The sequence below is a fragment of the Carcharodon carcharias genome, chromosome 19, assembly GCF_017639515.1.
Source record: "Carcharodon carcharias isolate sCarCar2 chromosome 19, sCarCar2.pri, whole genome shotgun sequence".
Taxonomy (NCBI): domain Eukaryota; kingdom Metazoa; phylum Chordata; class Chondrichthyes; order Lamniformes; family Lamnidae; genus Carcharodon; species Carcharodon carcharias.
In genome coordinates, this window is record NC_054485.1 from 87,609,303 (window position 1) to 87,632,327 (window position 23,025).

General features: G+C 42.1%; 1 pseudogene; it reads left to right on the top strand.

Moving 5' to 3' along the window:
• Nucleotides 1–20,636: 20,636 nt before the first annotated feature.
• On the top strand, nt 20,637–21,998 carry LOC121291754 (annotated as a pseudogene).
• The last annotated feature ends 1,027 nt before the right edge of the window (nt 21,999–23,025 follow it).

The window sequence follows — 23,025 nt, forward strand, 5'->3', positions numbered from 1 at the left end:
ATCTCTTCAAGGAGACTGGGTGTTAAGAAATGTTGGACTTAATGAGAAGAATTTTCCCTTTTACTGCCATGCTGGGTATAAAATGCGCGGCTGGTCCGCTAATGCCTGTCTTGTGTCCCGTGATCGAAGTGAAAAATCACCCTACAGGACGGAATTTCCCGAGGCCGCTGGTGGTGGGTGTGATAGGTGGCGTGTGTGGAAAATATGGTGGGACCCACTTCACAATGGTGTGAATGCAGGTCGCGATCTTCCGCTTAGCCCGCTTGGGCCACGTTTCCGGCCATCGGTCAGTGGGGAGCTCATTGTAATATATTAGCATTTAATTAATAGGCCATCCTGCCAGGCTATTGGAACGCCACCGTATTGTCCATCCGCATCGGCGGGAAAGCACCTCAACGTGTTTCACAACAGCAGCAGGCGACTTGTACTTGGTGTCCTTCACTTAGGGGGAGCTGAGGTGACTGAGCAGCAGCATTCCCCATGAGTTGCCTGTTGTTTACAGGCCTCAGTGGTGCTGGGGGCAGGGGAAACTGATGCCTGGCACCGCAGGTGACTGCTGAGGGGTGGAGGTGTCCAGGGTCAAGTATTGGCCAGCATTGGAGGTGACTGCTGAGGGGTCGAAGGTGTCCGGGTGCAAGTGCTGGCCAGCCTTAGAAGCGATTGCTTGGGGGGGGGGGTTGGGGGGGGGGGGGGGGGGGGGGGGGGGGGAGGTGGTGGCTGCCTTGGGGCAAGTACTAGCCAGCCTCGTAGAGACTGCTGAGGGGTGGGGATGTCAGGGGACAAGTGATGGACAGCCTCCGAAGCAACGGTTGAGGTGGGGTCAAGTGCTGCCCTTGCACTGCATTCCGAGCACAGATGGGGAGCAGGGTAAGCAAGGGAATTGGCCACGCATTAGGTACACCTGTATAAACTGACTATGCCTCAGCAACTGAGACAGATCAGGCGCAGCCACAGTGATATGATTGGGGTCAGGCTTCTAGCCTGCCCGCCCATGCAAGCAATGCAGAGGCACCAAAGGGCCACCAAGCGCTACATACATTACCCTCATCCCACACCCCCGAATTCCACCCTTCCCCAGCACAAATGTCGAATCCATGTCCGAGGAGCACTTGGACTGCACTCGTTGTACAATCTCATCACCGTTGTATAATTTCCTCTGCCTAGTGGCCTGCCCTCGGTCATTACAAGAGGAGTCCAAGTGAAAAGCCTCTGAAAGAAATAAACACTGTCCAAGAAAATTTCAACTGACTGCTAGGCACTGCCCCGATGATGACTGTTACAACTGAGCCAAAACATGTAGATGCCCTTCCACAATGGGAATGTATGACTGGGTCAAAAAGACAACAGCTCCATCAGTAAAGTAAATGGCTCCATTGACAACCAAGGTAGAGGAGGCCACTCTGAATGCAATAAAGAGTTGGAGAGGTGAGTGGAAAACTAATCTGGGTTGTCCTCTTGAGAGAACAAGGTCACTAAAGAATCTCTCAGTATCATAAAGAACTGCCTGGCATGTAAGAGCTGATAATGAACCCCACAATGGAGGAGCTTAACAAAGTGTTTTCCTCACATATCATTGTCAAAGTTCCTGGTGATGACGGACACTGCCTGAACTCAGCAAACCCAGGAAAGGGCATTTCTGCAAGATCTGCAGAAATACTCCTCTCTGACGGAGGGGAGGTGGGGGTTGGGTGTGGGGTGGGTGAGGGGGTGGTGGGGGTGCAGTGCCTGAGGATATGTGTGATGCAAAGATTGTGACTGTGAACAAGAACAGGCCTGACCACAATGATTGTATCAACTCCAGAGGGGATCTCCCTGCTGAGCATCATGGGAAAGGTACTGACTTTTGTCAGATTGAAAATCTTGTCTGAACCCATCTGTCCTGATTCCTAGTGCATTTTCAGAATGACGACACAATCTTAGTCTGACAGCTACAAGAGAAATCGCACCTACAGGGGAGACAGCCATATATTGCCTTTGTGCATCTGACCAAGGTGTTCATCCATTTGACTATAGGTGTTCTATTGAAGGTGATGAAGAAAATCGGCTGCTCTCTGAAGCTGCTCAGTGTGAGCTCCGCTTTCGATGACATCATGGGGAGTAAGATCAGCTGTGATGGGGCAACATTGTCACCCACCAAGATTCGCAGAGTGGTCAAATAGGGCTACATTCTGGCACAACAATCTTTGGCATATTCTTCTAACTGCAGTCATATGCCTTCAGTGGGTGTCTGCTTACAAAACAGAACTGACAGGAAGCTGGTCAGCCTTGCCAGCCTGAGGTCCAAGATAAAGGTACAGAAAGTCCTCATCAGAGCTGCTCTACGCTGATAAAGCTGCACTGACATTCTGCACCAAGCACCACCTTCAGCAGCAAATGGACAGGGCCTCTCAAGCCTGTGAAGATGGTGGATTGACCATCAGCATCAGAAAGACAAATGTCATGGTCCAGGAAATTGCCACACCACCAGCAATCAGCATTGATAATGTGACAGTGGGGGTTGTTGATAGCTTCACATATCTAGGCTCCACACTCAGCAACAATCTGTCAATTGATGCGGAAAGCAAGTCACGCTTCCTAACAGCTCCTGCTGTTATGTCCAAGCTGAGGAAAAGAGAGTGTGGAGCAACAGCAACCTGACCAAAGGCACCACGCTGCAAATCTACAAGCCTGCATCATCAGATCACTCAGATACAGTGGTGAGAGCTGGACAGCATATGCTAGGGAGGAGAAAAGGCTGAACAGTTTCCCACCTTTGCAGTTTCAAACAGGTCCTCGGTTTCTCTTGGCAGGACAAGGTCGGCAACCCACAGTTCCTGGAACATGCTAATTGCAATCAGCCTAAACACATTATTAAGCCAATGACACCAGGAGCAGGATTTTGACCCCGGCAGGCAGGATCAGCAGTGGTGTTCACCTGCAATCAGTGTCGGAAGCCGATTTCATACTGGTGGGCCAATAAAGGACGACCCAGCCTGAAACACAAGCAGCAGTGCTCATCGATGCCTGTGCAGGGGAGGGGGGAGGAGGGCTAGCAGGGCAAGTGCAAACTTCATGCACGTCTCTGTCACATGAGTAAGGATATGTTATATGTGATTTTTTTAAGAAATTGTTTTATTTTTATTTAATGTTGGAAACCTCTTTCCGCCTGTGGATGAGGTTTCCGAAAAAGTACAAAGGTCGCTTGGCCTTTACACCTGCCCGCCAACTGTAAGGTTGGATGGGCAGTGAAACATTTAAGTTAATTGATAGTTTAATGGCCTTAATAGGCCTTTGCAATGTTGGCGGTCACGCTGCTGGTTCCCGCATGCGCCCACAGAGCAAAATATCGTGCGACTGGGCGTTAACATCAAGACGCTCACCGGACATCAACATGTGTCATTTCACGCTCGAGCGGGTCGACCGTGCTCCCACCCACCTAGGTGAGAATTCTGCCCCTCTGCTGGCTCAGCCACTTTCATCGGATGGATGATGGCTGTTTACCCAAAGACATTCCGAACGATGAACTGACCATCTGATCACAACTGGCTGCATATCAGTACCTCCACTACAAGGACATCTGCAAGTGAGATGGCAGACATTGGTAAAGATCACTGGGAGGCACTCGCCAACAGCCATGATATCTGGGGCTGAATGCTTACAGAGGCACTGGGGGAGGTGAGCAGAGATGGAATGCTCAGCTAGAAGGCGGCCCAGAGAAACCAGAGGCCAGCAAATCATCATCATTCCAAATCACTGTTTTTCCCTGCAGCAAATAGTGGCAGAATGGTGATCCTGAGTCACACCAAGTGAGGTTTAACACACGGCCAAGACTCAAAGCATCTCTGACGAGACCCAAGGCTGAAAAAGAGGGTTACAGTTGGGTATGCAGTTTGTTTAACCTGGGGATGTGGCAGATATTAAGGGATAGGGTCTGGTGAGCAATTCACACATGGTCAAATCTATGCTGTGATAATAAAAGCGTCACATTGAAAGTGGTTAACTGAGCCTGTTTGTTCAGTGACTGTAATTAATATCAGTCTACATGGATACAAACTGTGCTCCTGGAGCTTTCTCCCTTCTACTCATAAGGGCCTCTTTTCGACGTGTTTTATGTCAGCGTCAACAGGAGCTTCACCTCCGACACTCACAATGATCAGTGGCTCCAGAGAGATGGGCCAATGGAAGATAATTTTTTTCATTATTGATTTAGAAAATATTTATTATCCTCTCCTTGCTACTATTGGTGTTCCTGCTAAGTCTCTATATCCAGCTTTTATTTCTATATTCCATGTTCCAATGCATTGATTTTCGTGCCATTTTAATTCAGGAGATCCAGCAGTTATATTGATTCAGTGAACCACTCGCGTTCTGCATTTAATGTTGTTTTAATTTAACTTGTTTTGATTATTGCACAGTGGTTCCGATATTCTGAACTCAAAGTACCTCACCCCCTCACATCTCTCACTTGATGTTTTCTTCTGAATATTAAAAGGTTGTTTAAATCAGCACAGATTAGAAACCAGAAATCATGGTTCTGCTGGAATAAAAGTAGATGTTGAAATATTTTGCGCCAATGACTCAGAAGCCACCTCCAACCGTCCAGCTCACTTTCTGCCGTCTCTGACTTCAGATCAATGTTTCATTTCCTAGATGGCTTGATATTTGTACAAGGGTGAATTATCTTCCAAAAATAAGTTGATGTATTCCATTGATTTCCAGTGGAATCCTTTCCAATTATTGTTTAAAAATTATTGATAATACATGTAACCAGTGAGCGAATCTCTCAGCCAGCCCTATAGACAACTTTCTATCAGGTAGCGCTCTCCTTTATTATATATCTTTCTCATCATCTTTAATCTTTACTGCAACAATCAACTCTTTTCACTGGAACATAAAATAAGCTGTCATAAGTGCAGCAACTTTTATATGATCTTTTACAAACTGCTGTTCCTCGTGTTATTTCATCCCAAATGTTAACAATTGCTTTCATTGACCAGTAGTCACCAACTCCAGCAGATAACACGGTCACAGTTACAATTCAAAATTGGTTTCAGGTTGGCATCCTTCCATCAGTGAGGGATGATGGGAATGCAACCTCAGAACTTTGGTGAGGTCAGCTGAGATCCTCTGCCACACTTCTTTTGAAGCTAAACATGTTCGTTCTGGAAAGGGGCAGTCTTTCTCAAGTGCACTCTTGAGGTTGCCTCTTGCCATTGATGTGAGGTTGCCTCTGCTGTTGTCTTATTTTCAGGGCTAGTGTCAGCTTCAAATCTTCTGAAATCATATGACCATTGTGGTGGCAAGCCCCAGCCCACAGCTAGTGTTGCCACTGGCATCAATAGTCAGCTAGAGATTCTCACTTGTGGTGATTCATGCTGAGGGCTTTCATACCTTTTTGACAGTATCCTTGAATCAGAGCTTTGGGCGCCCTCTGTTATCTTGTCATGGGCTACCTCTCCGTATAGCATATCTTTGGGGAAGCTGCAATCTTCATTCCTGTGCATACGCCTAATCCAGTGAAGCCTTTTTTGTTTGATTAGCACTAGCATTCTTTGGATGCTTTCCGTAGAAATAACTACATCATTGAATATATTGTCACTCCATGTGAAACTAAGGATGTGTCATGGGCATCAGGATTGGAAGTTTTTGAGCCTTGTTTTTTGGTAGCTGCAAGTTGCACAGACTGCACTGCTGTATAGCAATGTATTGAGGATATGGCCTTTTTAAATAAACTTCGTTTCCTGCAGGCCATGTTGTTGATTTTTCACTTCTGTTTTGTTAGTCAGCCAAAGTTGGAAGCTACTTTTTTGACACGTGTTCTGAGCTAATCTTCAAGGGACAGGTTGCCTGTTATCAAAGATCCAAGGTATCAGAATTTGCTGACTACTTCCAATGGTGTGTTGTTTTGTCTGATTCACAGGCAGAGACTCAACACCTTGCCTGATGAATACAGTTTTCTTGGTACTAATTGTGAGGGACAATGTGACACAATTATGGGATAGAATGTCCTTGTGCATTTGCAACTGATCTTCTGTATGTGCAACTAGTGCATCATCAGCACACATAAGTTCTCTGATCAGTACATGCCACATTCTTGTCTTGGCTTTCTGACTTGATAGATTCAGGCGCTCCCCATGTGATTGATTGTGGACGTGCATTCCTTCAATGTGGACAGGGAAAATGTAAGTCAGTAAGACCATGAAAAAAATACCAAACAGAGTAGAAACCAGTCAAATATCGCTAGATATAGTAAAAACATTTTCATACATCAGAAAATACTCAGTGAAATTAGTAACTGTGCTCCCAGCCTAATAGATAATATCCCTATTCATATCGTTTCCTCACAGTTAACATAATGTCAATTGTTGTCCTATTTCAGGGAAAGTGCAGGCTCTCCAGTTGTGTTACCTGCTACCTGGTGGCAATGGCAGTGGCAGATCTACTGCTTATTATTATCGATATGATAAGGAGACATATTCCAATTGTTTATCAGAAAGAGTTTATTTCTGTATACTCCATCCCCATGTGCAATATTCATGGCATCCTGCTTTATTCAGCCACAGACTGTTCTATGTGGTACACTGTCACTTTTACCACTGATCAATTTGTGGCCATTTGTTGTCAAAAGCTGAAATGGAGATATTGCACAGAGAAAACTGCGGCTGTGGTTCTGCGAACAGTGACTATCCTGAGTGGTTTAAAGGATATCACGTGGTATTTATATTATCAGATTGGTATCAGTCATTGAATGCCCATTGGCTTGGTTCTCTACCAAGGAATATTATGGAAACACGAGTCTGGTTGACAGTCATACTCCTTCACTACATTCTCACCCCGGGGCTCCCATTTGTCCTGATCCTGCTGCTCAATGCTTTCACTGTTAGACATATTTTGATGGCCAGCAGAGCCCACAGGAGACTCCAGGGTCACAGCAGTGTGGAGAATCCCAGAGATCCAGAGGTGGAGAGTCAAAGGAAATCCATAATTTTACTATTTTTAATCTCTGGGAATTTCACCCTGGTATGGTCAACATTTGTGGTTTATTCCGAATGGGCTGGAATATGGCTCCTGGGTTATGTGTCTGCCCTGATGCCTGAATTTGTAGGAGAAATAGGATTCATGCTGCAGCTCCTGGGCTGTACAAAAACTTTTATTTATGCCATGAGTCAAAGTGAATTCAGAGAGCAGGTGAAGAATGTGGTCAAATACCCCTTTGCTCAAATTGTGAATTTCATTAAATGATAAACTGAAGAATTTCCATCGGTAGTGGGAAAGCTTCTAGAAATGATTAATCGGGATATAGTTAATAGTCACTTGGGTGAATGCAGGTTTCTGGAAGAAAGCCAGCATGAATTTGTTGAGGACAAATTATGTTTAACTAAATTGCTAGAGTTTTTAAATGAGGTACAGGGAGGGTTGACGAGAGGACTGCTGTTAATGTGTTATACAGGGACTTGCAAAAGGCTTTTGATTAAGTGCCACCCAACAGAGCAATATTTGCAAAATGGATACGAAATTGGTGGTTACAGGAAGCAGAGAGTAGCGGTCAACGAATGCTTTTTGGACTGGAGGAAGGTTTGTAGTTGAGTTCCCTCTGCCTTAATGACTTAGACCTTGGTGCATAGGACACAATTTCAAAATTTGCAGATGGTATAAAACTGGAAAGCATTATGAATTGTGAGGCTAATATTGTACAATTTCAGAAGGACATAGACAACTTGGTGGAATGAGCCGAGAAGCAGCAGATGAAATTCAATGTGGAGAAGTGTGAAGTAATTCATTTTGGTAGGGGAACATGGAGAAGCAATATAAAATATAGACTCCAATTCTAAAGGATGTACAGGAGCAGCAGCAACTAAGGGCGTATGTGCATAAGTCATTGAAGGGGGCAGGACAGGTTGGGAGGGCGGCTAGTAAAACATACAGCATCTTAGGCTTTTTTTCTAGGGGCATAGAGTACCAAGGCAAGGAGGTTAATTTGAACTTGTATGGAACAATGGTTCAGCCTCAGTTGGAGTATTTTGTCCACTTCTGTTCACCATACTTTAGGAAAGATGTGAAGACAGTAGATGGGTGCAATAAAGATTCACAAAACTGGTTCCAGGGCTGAGAAGTTTCAGTTATATAAATAGATTGGAGAATTTGGGATTGTTTTCCCTGGAGGAGAGAAGGTTGAGATGAGATTTGATAGAAGTATTCAAAATCACAAGGGTTCTGAACAGAGTAGGTCTGGGAAAAACTGTTGCCATTGCTCGAAGGATCGAGACAAAAGGGCACAGGTTTAAGGTAATTGGCAAAAGAAACAATGGAGACACAAGGAGAAACTTATTCATACAGCGATTGGTGGAATGTGGAATGCACTGCCAGAGGGAGTGATGAAGGCAGCTTCAATCAAGGCACTTAAAGGCGATCTGGATTATTAACTAAAAATTACCCAGAGATAGTTGCCAGTGCAATCAGACATGGTTCCACTTCCTGGGGTCAGGAAAAAAAAAAATCACCCATCTTCAGTGTCAGCCAGGTTTAACAATAGTTGCTATGCTCCACAGGTCTTGGCCTGAGCTGTCAGTTATGATCAGACACGTTAGCCAGGTTGCCTTGGAATGAAGTCAAACAGTGAGAGAATATCTTGTCTGATATTTGACATACGGAGGTACGATTTTCCTCCTCTGTTATCAAAAGCTCTAAAGGTTAGGAATTGCTGTTTTTTTTAAGCCACATACATTCTTTCTTCACCGAAGTGCACTGAGTCTAATCTGTGGCACACTGTCCACTAATCCTGTTGAGGCAAACCAGCTTAACACAAACCAGGGGAGGCTCTGTTGTAGTGGTAATCTCACAGGACTACACATCGAGAATCCCAGGTTAATTCTCAGGGGTAAAGGGTTCAAATCTCACCACAGCAGCTGGTGGAATGTAACTTTAATGAATCTGGCATTAAAAGCTGGCTAAAATAATGGTGACCATGAAACCATTGCCATAAAAGCCTACCTGCTTCACTAATAACATTTAGGGAAGGAAATCTGCTATCCTTGCCTGGCCTATGTGCGACTCCAGGTCCACAGCAATGTGGTTGAATCTTAAGTGCGCTCTGAAATGGCTTGTCCAGCCACTCGGGTGTATCAAAGTGAAAAAGGAGTGAAACCTCAGGACTGGTAATGAGAATGGCATCCCCAGCCCTGTTGAACTTGCAATTCCTCCCTTACTAACATCTAAGGGCTTGTGCCAAAAATTTTGTGAGCTGGCCCATAGGCTAGTCGAGTAGCAGCCTGCCATAGTCATACTTGACAAATCATAGCTTCCAATGAATGATCCAGACATCACCATCCCTGGGTATGTCCTGTCCCACCGGCCAGACGGACTCATAAGAGGTGGCAGCACAGTGATATACAGTCTGGATGGAGTTGCCCCAGGAGTCCAAGAGCAGCTCAGTAGCTTCAATACTGACTGGGTTGGCTCCGGCCTAAACAACACAGCTGCTGAATTAGATCTATGAAAGGTAATGAGGGAACCAACAAGAGGGTAAAACCTATTTGACCTCGTTTTCGTCAATCCATCAGTCATCTAGCATATGGATAGGAATATTCACCGCACAGTCCTTGTGGAGACAAAGTCCCATCTTCACATTGAGAACACGATGTTGTGTGGCACTACCAATTTGCTAAGTGGGACAGATTTTGAATCAATCATGCATGAGGATCTTTTTGCTCTCAGCAGTAGCACCATCTATAACCTAATGGCCAGGCATATCTCCTCTCTTCCATTACTAACAAGCTGGGATATCAACTCCAGGGTCCAATGAAGAGTGCATGAGGGCATGCCAGGAGCAGCACCAGGCATCCTAGAAATGAGTTGTCAACCCGGTCAAGCTACCGCACAGGATGAATTGCATGCCAAATGGTGAAAGTAGTATGCAATAAGCCGAGCTAAGTCACCCCACAACCAATGGATCAGACCTAAGCTCTGCAGTCCTGCCACATGCAGCCATGACACTAACTGGAGCAGAAAGCTCCACAAATATCCCCACCCTCAATAATGGCAGGAGGAGGGGCGGGAGGTGGGGTGACAAGAAGATCAATTCAGAAGACAAGGCTGAAGCATTTGGAACAATCTTCCGCCTGAACTGCCGAATAGATCACCCCATCATAGATGTCAGTCTTCAGCCAATTCAATTCACTACATGTGATACCAAGAAAGGGTTTGCAAGGGATATGCATCCTGACATTATTCCAGCAAAGGTACTGAAGATTTATGCCCCAGTACAGCTACAACACTAGCATTTACCTGGCGTTACGACATGGCAGATGAAGTGTGCCTTGCCAAATCCACAAGGGAAACTTGGTCGCGCTATCACAATGGTTTTGCAATTTGTATCTATTACGAAAAGATGCATTGATCTCAGAAGTAATGACTCCACCAAGACCTTTAGAGATTTTGAAAATTAAATTAGAATATTTATTAACAAAATAAAAGATTGCAAACACTTCCATCAGACTACAATTATTTACCGCTCTCACAACTCCTAAAATTCCTAATTAACCTGAGTCCCAGCTACAAACATCCTTTAAGGCAACAGTCCAAAATAGATTTTAGGTTTGAAACAAAACTAGCAAGTTAATACATCACCCACTTGACTGTGGAATTTGAAATGGTTTTCCCCAACCTCAGTTACTTTACATAGCAGAATTATGCACAAATGGCTGGAGGGTTCTTGAAGGCTGTATCACACATTCCCGTTAGATCTCACATAGCCTTTAATTCTCATTTATATATGTTTCTGCCTCTTTAATATGTAAATTCTACTGTCCCATATGTATTTCAATCTGTATCTTCCTCACAGTGTAAAAAGTTTCATGTTGCCAATATTGTCAGTAACCTTTAGGAAAAATAAACCTTTAGCCTTGCTTATCTGGCTAGTTGTAAACAGACTAAAATACCTTTGAAACCCAAGCAATCCATTCATTTGTATAAAAAATGCAAATCCCCTTCAACATCTTACATGTTAAGCCAGCATCCATGTTTACCCATGAGCATTTCAAGAACATTTCTATGCTGAACTTCTTTTGATAAGTTTAAGCTTGCAATTTACTGGACTCCAAATGTAAGTAAATCATACAGACAGAACCAACTACACTTACACCCATAAACCTACTTCAGTATAAACCAGAAAAATATTTGAGAACACCTTCATAACACCTTCATGCTTTTGGAAAAATGAACTGTCATAATTTTAAAAGACACCTTCACTTTCTCAACCCATTTTACACCACCTACTATACTTATCTATACACGCAAACCATGACATTACCAAATGAATACATTAACATGACAAGGTATAAACAAATCCTTTGTATCAACAGAGATCATTTCAGTCCAGTGTCCAGGCAGATGCTCTGAAGGAGAGTAATACAGGATCGAACTGTTAACTCTATTTCTCTGTCCACAGATGCTGTCAGACCTGCTGAGTTTTTCCAGTATTTTCTGTTTTTATTGCAGATATCCAGCATGAGCAGCATTTTCCTTTTATCCAGGTTTTAAATGTCCAATTTCCCTTTGAGCTTTAAACTCTCAACAGTGAATCTGCAATTCGATTTTCTCATTCAGCCACATGTATAACCTTTAAATTAAATAGTTGCAGTAATGAACTCCAACTAAACATTCTTGCACTTAAACCTCAAAATTTGTCCAGAAGTTTTAAATAATTGTGATCTGTATAAACAACTGTTTCTGACGAATTGTTTGCAACATAAACCTCGAAATTCTGCAATGCTATCACCAGATGCAGAGTCCCCTTTTTGATCATTGAATACCTTCTCTATTGCATATTTAGCTTTCATGAAATATACCCGATCGGTTTCTCAATTCCAGTTTCATTAACACCCAAATCACTTGCGTCGATGGCCAACTTAAATTGTTTGATGCAATTCAATACTGCCAAAACTGGTATCACAGTCAAAATTCCTCGTTTTGCTGTAGGCAGTGGAAAATCCAAGATGGCTTTGAATTTCACAACTCTCGGAGCCACTTTACCATGTCCAATGGTATGGCCACGATATGTAACTTGCGCTTTTCTAAATTCACCTTTACCCAAGTTCATCATGAAATAGATCTTCCAATCGATTAAATAGTTCTTACAGATGTTGTAAATGCTCCTCCCACATTTGACTGAAAACTACCAAGTCGTCAATATAAACAGTGAAATTGCTCAGTCCTGCAATTACTTTGTTTGTCAGTGTTTGAAATGTTACTGGTGCATTTTTTTATACCAAATATCATAATTTTAAACTAATATAGCCCATCTGGCATCAAAAAAGCCGATATCTCTTTTGCTTGCTCCAATGACAGTACTTGCCATTATCCTCTCTGTGAGTCAATCTTTGTGATAAACTTTTTTACCCCACGTTCTCAATGCAATTTTCCAATCATGGTATAGGATATGAATCCACTTCATTCACACCTTCAGCTATTGATAATCCACACACAATATTTGTGTTCCACCCAATTTTGGTACCATAATGATGGGTGAATTCCAGTTGCTGCAATCAGACTCAATGATGTCATTTTTGTTGCATGAATTCAATTTATTTCTGTACTTGTGATAGCTTTGCTGGGCTTAATCTATATAGATGTTTCCTTCTCAAAACTGGATCCCCTACACTTACATCATGTGTAGCTAAATTATTCCTCCCCAGCTTATTTCCACAAATAGCTTTGTGTGACTGCAATAGCTTCACCAAATCACTTAGAAACTTATCTGCAAGGTTTACATTTAATTTTTTTTAAGTAGCCCCTCATTATCGAATTTGATTGGAGGAAATTAATACTTCATTTCGACCTCTTTCTCCTTATCTACCACTACTAATACCTCCTTTTTCTCCTCTTCCCAGTCAAAGTACTTTTTAAGCATAGTTACGTGACAATTCTTCTGCTTCTTTCTTCTATCTGAAGTATTCACTAAATAGTTTACTTCACTCAGTTTTTTTTCAATCCTGTAAGTCCAGGCTAATTCTTGCCTTTAATGAGTCACCCAGTACTGATAACAAAACTAGCATCTTTTCACCAGCAACAAAACTACGAGCTATGGCTGTCCTTTCTGCCTTGACTTTCATCACCTGCTGTGATATCTTTAAATGTTCCCTCACTAACTCACATGCTCTGTTCAATCTTTCCCTGAGCTTTGTCACATAATCCAGGGAAGAAGTTTCTAAATTTTGAGCCACCAATTATCCATGAATCAACTTTAGTCGTCACCTTTCCCCTAGACCATCCACTAATTCAAGAGAACTAAATCCAATTAATGCATTCATAGCTTCCCTAATAGCAAATAACAAGAATGGAATTCCGCAACCAAGTCACGTGGGTAGTCCTGAATATAAACCCTCATCAAGGTTTTTCAAGTTTGATGCCTTCTTTCCAAAGTAAGTTGTGACTCAGAATCGTAAGCTATTAATTTAAACTGTTTTATCCCCAAACTGTTCATTACTTCCTTAAACAGCTGTGATATGAAATTTGAACTCTGATCTGATTGTATTTCTTTTGGTAAACCATATCTTGTAAAAAAAATTTAGCCAACTCTGCCACAATTCTCTTTGTTGTAATATTTTGCAAAGATAACACTTCCGGAAACTCGTAGACATATCCATTATTGTCAGCAAGTACTGATTTTCACTTTCAGTCTTAGGGAAGGTTCCTACACAATCAACTATGACCCTGGCCTTAATTGGCCTTTTAATTGTCAGCGGGCGCTCTGCCAACTCAGGTGTGACACGCCCGCCCGATGAGCTAAAAATTCTGGTCCATCACATTAAGGATTGAATAGCCGCTGTATCTCTTAATATTTTAATATCTTTACCTGCTCCATCCCATACATATGGAAGTACTTCCGCTTAGTCTGCAAAATCTTTAAACATTTCTGTAACCTGCTTTTTAGAGTTCCATTGGGTAAATTGTGAACACATTCCCACTTCTTTACCTATCAATGATTCTTCCTGCTTTACCAAAATCAAACCACTGCTTTTCCCTGTGCCTGGGCCTTCTATCCAGACTCACCTAGTCCACCCTCCTTAAACAGTATACATTTCATCACATTTTTACCTACAGAACTTTTCTACATTCCAATTTTCTTTATAACCTCCAACACATTGATTTCTTGTGCTCAACCTTATTACAATGAAAACGCCTCAATTTTTGGGTGTCACTTCTGCCCTCAGCTCCTTTTTCAGTCTGAGAAAAACTCCCTGAGAATTTCCAACTACTCCTTCTCTGACCACCTACTTTCCTTTCACATTCCCACTTTCTATCCTTCTCTGATCTAAAAGGGTGTCGAAAAACACTTAGATCTATTAACTAACTCATAATCATCAGCCATCTCTGCTGCTTGCCTTAACATTTTAACCCTCTGTTCCCCCACAGGAGTTCTCACTACTGAAGGAATTGAATCTTTAAGTTCTTCCAAAAGAATTATTTGTCGAAGAGCAGCAGATTCTGTCTCTACTTTTGATGCCCACATTCACCGGTCAAAATTACTTTGTTTTACTTACTCAAACTCCACATAGGTTTGCCCAGGCTGTTTCCTTATATTCCTAATTTTCTGTCTATATGCCTAAGGAACCAACCCATATTAACTCAGGATAAAAACAAAATACTATGGATGCTGGAAATTGGAAATAAAAACAGAAAATTTTCAAATAACTCAACAGGCCTGACAGCATCTGTAGAGTGGGAAACAGAGTTGACAGCACCTGGGAAGTGAGAAACAGAGTTAACATTTTGAGTCCATATGACTCTTCTTCAGTGCTAAAGGGAAGTAGAAATGTGATGAAATGTATACTGCTTAAACGGGTGGACAATATGAATGCGGATAGAAGGCCAGCAATAGGTTGGGGTTGAAGGAGAGATTGACAAAAATGTCAGGGACAAAAAGACAATAGGAGTGTTAATGGTAGTGGTAAGGGCTAAAGAAGATGCCGACAGTGGCATAAAGATAAGAAAGCAGAATATCTTAACAGCAGAACAAGGGTCACAACACTCTGTGAAAGAACAACATAGAACAAGTAACAAAATCAAAAATAGCTGGAAAATCTCAGCAGGTCTGGCAGCATCCGTGGAGAGGAAGACAGAGTTAACGTTTTGAGTCCATATGACTCTTCATCAGAACTCTTCAGATTTCCATCATCCGCCATATTTTGCTTTTATGGAACAAGTAACAGATGACCATTTTGGGGGTGATTTGGGAAAAGGGGCCATGGTTGGGGGAAAAAGATAGAAAAAGAGATAAAAAAGGGGATAAAACAATGAATAAATTAATAAAAATAAAAACGAAAATAAGTGGGTAAAAATAAAAAAATAAATTTAAAAAAGGGATTAAAAAAGTGGTGAAGATAGAGGCGAGGGTTCATGGTCTGAAGTTGTTGAACTCAATGTTAAGTCGGGAAGGCTGTAAAGTGCTAGTCGGAAGCTGAGATGCTGTTCCTCCAGTTTGCTTTGGGCTTCACTGGAACATTGCTGCACTCTAGGGATGGACATATGGGCATGAGAGCTGGATGGTCTGTTGAAATGGCAAGCTAAATTTTGAACTGAAAATAGTCTTTTTTACTGCATCATAATCCACCAAAACTTCTGACGGTGAAGCCTAAACCTTATGAGCTCTAATACTAACCTAGACTGTAAAAACAATGTCAGGATTTCTTGTAGCCATTTCATCTGCTTAGCAATCTTCTCAAATTAGATTAAAATGCCTCTACATCTCTTTCATCAAACTTTGGAAGAGCTTGCACAAACTTAAACTTCTCACTACTAGGTTTTAGTTTGAGGGTTCTTTCATCATCCGAACTGTCCTCAGCATCTGAGATCATTTTTAACGGCCAACTTTTTAAGCCAGTATTCCCTTTCTCATTCCTTCCCCCTTTCCTCTATTGCACATTCTCCCTCTGAAGGTCACAATTCAATTTCTCTTTGAGATATTTCTCTCTCTTTTCTTTCTTCTTTTGCCTCAAGCCTTTTAATTCCAATTCTCTGTCTGTTTCTTTTCTTGCCCTTTCTTTTTCCACCAACTCAAGTTTTTTCAGTTCCTTTGCTTGTTCAAGTTCAAGATTCCTCATGTGTAACTGAAGTCTCACTGTCTCTAGCTATGACTTACTAGTTTCAGCTATCCATTCAAACTTCAAATTCAGTGCTGTCACTTTAACTATGTTTGTTTTCTTTTACTCTACATACAAACTCAACTTCAACTTATCCACCAATGATGTTAAATTTCCCTTAGATAGTTTTTGTATCCCAATCAGTGTTATATCTCCTACTTCCAAGAAAGTTTCAGCCATGGATACAGACATTTCTTGCAGTCTCAACTATTTAAAATCCTCATACCAAGTCTGGAATTAAATGTGCTTCTCAAATTCGTAACCTTAAGATTCACCAACTCCAAACCAATGAAGGAATTTCATATATCCCGCAAAAGGCCTCCAATTTGTTATGAAATTGCAAATGATGAGTGCCAGGTGGACCAAATCCACAAGTTATACTTGGTCCCTCTATCACAGCAGTTATTCCATTTGTATTTATTATGACAAGATGTGTGCACTGAATTCAGAAATAATGAGTTCACTAAAACCTTTAGAGCATTTAAAAATTAAATTAGAATATTTATGAACAAAGATAAGACTTCAAACACATAGATAAGACTGCAATTACTTATTGGTCTCACAATTCCTAAAATTCCTAATTAACCTGACTCCCAGTTACACACCCCCTTTAAGGCAACATTCCAAAATAGAGCTTAAATTTAAAACAAAACCAGCAAGTTAACACAGCATTTACTTGGTAACCTTTGAGAAAAATAAACACACTCCTTAGCCTTGCTTCTCTGGCTGGCTGTAAACAGACTAAAATCCCTTTGAAATCCAAATGATTAATTCAGTTATATAAAAAAATGCAAATTCCTTTCACACCTTACATGCCAAACCAGCATCCATGATTACTCATGAGCAGTTCAAGCACATTTCTATGCCTAACATCATTTAAAATTTCCAGCTTGCAGGCTGCTTGACTCCAACTGTAATTAATCACGCAGACAGGAAAAACTACACCTACACCCATAAACCTACTTCACAACAAAAGAGAACAAACATTATAAAAATGCTTATACTCCATAGCCAGCAAAGTGGAAAATTGCCCAGACATGCCCTGTACACAAAAAGCAGGGCAAATTGAACCCAGATAATTATCAGTGCATCTGCCTACTCTTGATTGTCAGAAAAGTGATGGAAAGAATTATCAACAGTGCTGCCAAGCAGCACGTGCTTAGCAAGAGAGTGCACACACACCCTCAGATTGGCTTCCACCAGGTTCATTCAGCTTCTGACCTCATTACAATCTTGGTTAAAACATGGACAAAAGAGCTGAATGCCAGAGGTGGAGTGAGGGTGACTTCCCTTGGAATCAAGGCTGCATTCGACTGAGTGTGTCATCAAGGAGCCCGAGCAAAACTGGAGTCGATGGAAATCAGGGGCAGGTTTTCCGTTGCTTGGAGTCATATCTTGCACAAAGGAAGATGGTTGTGGTTGTTGGAGGTCAGCTAACACAGCTCCACTACATACTGCAAGGTTGTGTCCTCAGCTCAACCATCCTCAGTTGTTACATCAATGACCTTCCTTCCATCATAAGGTCAGAAGTGGACATGTTCACTGATGACTGAATAATATTCAGCACCATTCGAGATTCCTCAGATACTGAAGCAGCCCATATCCAAATGCAATAAGGCCTGGACAATGTCCATGCTTTGGCAGACAATGTCCATGCTTGAGCCCGGGTAACACTCGGGCCACACAAAAATAAGGCATTGACCATGACCTGCAAGGAAGTATCTCACCATCACCCCTTGATATACAATGGCATTACCATCATGGAATCCCCCACCATCAACATCCTGTGGTTTACCATTGACCAGAAACTGAACTGGACCAAGCCATAATATGGCTACAAGAGCAGGTTGGATGCTGGAAATCCTGCAGTTAGTAACTCACTTGCTAACCCCCCAAAGCCTGACAACCATCTTTAATACACAAGAAAGGAGTGTGGTGTAATATTCTCCACTTGCCAGGAAAAGTGCAGCTCCAACACATTCCAGAATCTTGACGCTATCCAGGTCAAAGCAGCTGCTTGATGGACACTCCTTCCATAAACATTTACTCCCTCCACCACTGATGAACAGTGGCAGCAGTGTGTACCATCTACAAGATACACTGCAGCAACTCAAACAAGACTTCTTAGGCAGCACCTTTCAAACCCCGTGACTGCTAGCATCTAGGAGGACAAGGGCTGCAGATACATGGGAACACCAGTGCCTCGAAGTTCCCCTCCAAGCCACTCACTATTCTGACTTGGAAATATATCAGCATTGCTTCATTGTCGCTGGGACAATATCCTGCAACTCCCTCCCTAACACCCTACGTGGGTGTAACTGCTCCATGTGGAAGGCAGCGGTTCAAAAATCAGTTCAGCACCACCTTGTCAAGGACAATTGAAAATGAGCAATCAATGGTGGCCTAGACAGTGACGCCCACATCCCATAAATGAACAAAAACAAATTACTGAAGATAGTGTCCTCACCCCACCCATCTTCATCTGATTCATCAATGACCTTCCCTCCATAAGATCAGAAGTGGGGATGTTCACTGATGCTTTCATGATATTCAGTATGATTTGTGAAACCACAGATGCTGAAGCAGCCCGTGTACATATGCAGCAAAACCTGGACAACATTCAGACTTGGGTGGATAAGTGGCAAGTAACATTCACGCCACACAAGTGACAGGCCATGGCCACCTTCAAGAAGAAAGAGTCGAAACACCTCCCCTTGATATTCAACGGTGTTGCCATTGCTGAATCCCCTACTCTCAAAATCCCAGGGGTTACTATTGACCAGAAACTGAACTGGACCTGCCATATAAATAATGTGGCCACAAGAGCAGGTTGGATGCTGGGAATCCTGCAGTTAGTAACTCACTTGCTAACTCCCCAAAGCCTGACAACCATCTTTAATACACAAGAAAGGAGTGTGATGTAATATTCTCCACTTGTCAGGATGAGTGGGTCCAATGACATTCAGGAAGCCCGACACCATCCAGGAAAATGGAGACAGATTGAATGACCCGCCATCCATCACCTTAAACATCCATGCCTCCACCCATCAATGCACAGTAGCAGCAGTGAAGAAGGCCTTTAGATTCTAGGGCTGTATTGGGTCAAATGTCTCACTGCTCCCTTCCACACCCCCCTACCCCAAACCCATCAGCTGTCATAGTTCAGATGGATTTACTCTGCAGAGTTAAAAGCTAACAAATCCTTTCACTTTGAATTTAAATGTTACAGTTGGAAATTAAAACGTTGACAGTTACCGGTATGGCGCAAATGCTAAAAAGTCATAAATAAAAAAAGATACTTTTTTTATTATAATGGGGTAATGTGTCATTCTACAAGTATAAAATCAATCTCTCAGGGCCAGAAAGGCTATTTAGTAGCAATTCTGAACTAGCTACACAGGTAGAAACCCTGTTATACCTCATTCACAAGGTGCTGATATTCCCAGGGTTTTTCCTATTAGGCAATTAGGGGTGGATAATGAATGTTGCCGAGCCAGCCCATTCCATGAATGAACAATAAAAAGCGAATGTTGAAGAATTTTGTGGAACACGTTGTATCACTGTCTACACTCTGGAAACCTCTCACCAAAGGGCCATGGACGGTGGATGGATTGAAATTTTCCTGGTTGAGATTGATGTATTTGTGGGAGGTAAAAGTGTCAAAGACTATGGATCAAAAGAAGGAAAATGCAGTGGAGGCACAGATCAGCCATGATCGAACTGAATGGTGAAGTAAACCTGAGAGACTGAATGGCTGACTCCTGATTCTGTGCTTGCCAGGCCCATGAGGGAATGATGTCTATAACAGGGAGTGTGAGAGGAGCAGAGACAAGGGAGGAAACATGACAGCTACAGGAAATAATTTATTGAACCTTTAAAATTATCCAATAAATAATGATTTAAGGACAATTGCATTGGTTAGATTAAGCGTAACAAAAGCAAAACTAAAACTGATAGTGTACAATGTTGAGACTGAGTTGACTGACTTGACCTTGGAAGCCTCGGCCTCAAGATCAATGGAAAGAATGAGGATTTGGGTAATGAGTGGGCTGGCTTTGGGGAGTGGCCAAACCGTCAACTCTTTCTCTCCACACAGATGCTGTCAAATCTGCTGAGTCTCGAAACGTCAACTCTGTTTCTCTTTCCACAGATGCTGTCAGATCTCCTCAGCTTTTCCAACATTTTCTGCTTTGGTTTCAGATTTCCAGCATCCGCAGTATTTTGCTTTTATCATCTTCATGCAGTTTGGCACAAGTAATTAACTATAAACTCAAAATTTCTTGTACAGTAAGTGGCCTATGAAATTATTCCCCATGAAAACTGTGACATACTGGCAAAAATTTACAAGTTTATAAAAGCAGATAGCTTCGTATGTCCTTGCTGGTAGAACTTTTCTATGGCGACTAGTTGTCTTCTAACCGCAAAACATCTGAAATCTCTTTCCTAATCATTTCCCTTTTCCCTTCTACACCTAGGCCTCGCCTGTGCTAACGACATCTCAGAGGGAAATGATGGCAAATGAATGAATCAACTGAGACGAATGACTCTCTCAGCAACCTAACAAACTTGTTTGACACTAAAAGAGGAAGTTCCTACAAGACAGTCAGAGTGGTCTTCATTGTGATTGTGACAGGATCTTTAAGTTTGATGACCATTATTGGAAACATTCTGGTTCTTGTTTCTATTACAGTAAGCAGACATTTACAAACTATCAACAACTTTTTTCAGCTTGGCCTGTTCTGATTTAATTTTTGGCGTATTCTCTATGAATCTGTGCACCGTTTACATTGTAGTTGGATACTAGCCGATGAGCCCGGTGGTTTGTGATTTATGGCTTACTCTAGGTTATGGTGTCAGTAACGCCTCTGCTTTGAACCTTCTGATCATCAGCGTTGACCACTCCTTTTTGTGACAAAACCCCTTAGCTACTCAGTGAAGAGAACGTTGAAGGCAGCAGGGATGATTATCGCAACTGTTTGGGTGTTTTCGTTTATCCTGAATGCTCCTGTCATTCTGTTCTGGCAGTTCATAGTAGGGGAGCGGACAGGTGGTGAGGGTGAGTGTTACGGACAGCTCTTCTGAAAGCCAGTGGTCTCCTTTGTCTTAGCTGTAGTTACCATCTATGCCTATGATATCATCATGGTGATTTTGGCTATGCAAATATCTCATGCCAGCAAGAGTCGAATAAAGGAGGTTAAAATAGAGCCTGAATCAAGCAAGGGAATAATTTCACCCTCGCTGGTGATGGACAACAGAATGAACCCAAATAACAACAACATTCCAAAAGCTCCTGATGGTTTACTGCATGTCAAAATGCAGAATGTCAAACTAGCTGGTGAAATAATGACTGACAATTGTGACCAAGGAGAGGAGAAGAAGCTCTCCAATGAGTCAACTTCCCCCAGTGTGGTCCCATCAAAACGTTTCAGGATGAACAACTCCAAATTTTCGTGTATAAAGATAGTTAGCAAATCTCATAAAAGTGACGACTGTGGCACCGAGACAGGAATAGTGCCAGGTGCCAGCAGCAAGGATGGGAATAACAGAGAGATCAGAGCAGGCAATAAGATCATTACAATGACCAATACCCCTGCTAAGAAGAGGAAGGGAGCTGTATCCCGAGAGAAGAAGGTGACTAGGACCGTCCTGGCTATTGTCCTGGCATTTATCATCATGCTTGCCCCATACAATGTCATGGTGCTCATTGATACCGTTTGCTCAGCCTGAATCCCCAGCACAGTCTGGACTGTTGGATACTGGTTCATTTACATCAACAGTGCCATGAACCCAGCCTGCTATGCATTATGTAATAACACCTTCAAGAAAACTTTCAAGCATCTTTTCCTGTATCAGTACAAGAACATTCGTGCAGCAAGATAAAAGCAGCTATAAGCACACAATTATGAACACCATATGTATACAATGATGGTTACTTTCATGATGTACAGATAAAAAATATGTATAACTAATTTGTTCATTGTATCAGGTTATGGATCAAGTAGACGTGGCTGAGGTGTTGGGGGAAAAGGGGCTAGTATCGCTGGACTTCACAGAATCACACAGTGCAGAAGAGGCCCTCGAGTCTGCACCGAGACGTGAGAGACACCTGACCTACTTATTCCACAGGACTTATTGCAGAGGCCCAATCAAAACTCTGGGGATCTGTGTTCATATGCCACCCCGGCACATGTGGAATTCAAATTAAGGTAATAAAACGTTGGAATATAAAGATAGTCTCAGTGTCACAAAACATTATTATTGTAGGATGTGAGTGTGGGTGGTTCTGCCTGTGTGAACGACTTAATTAGGTTAGAGACACTTAGGCTACAAGATTGATATTATCAAAGGAGTTAGGTGTAAAACAGACTTTTGGAATGGAGATGGATAAGCTGGGATGAGCATTCCACAGAAAGGGTTTGAATGAAATGTGCATTTTTAGATAAGTGAAGGGTTTGTTTGATTTTCAAAGGGATGGTTTAATGTTTACAACTAACGAGATAAGTGAAGCAAAGCAATCAGTTTATTTTTCCTGAAAGTATTGATCTTAATGATGACATGATAGATTTTTATATCATGGGAAAAGTAAATTTCAAAGGACTGTATAATAATGGTACTTTATACATTAATGAGAGAAAAATCACATAAAGAAGGATAAAGGCTATGTGGGGATGGCCATGGAAAATCTGGAAAGGTAAACTGTGGGAACCAGACTTGGGAAAAGCCTCTAACCACTCTGAAGAAGAAGTGCTGCTCCAGCAACTAAAATTGTGTTAAAAGCCGTTGGAATTCCACTGTCGAATGGGTGCTGTGGTAACCCTGCTGGATTGCTTATTTAAATGTAAAATCTGTTTTGGACTGTTGCCTTAAAGGGGTGTGCAGTTGGGAGTCAGATTAATGAGGAATTTTG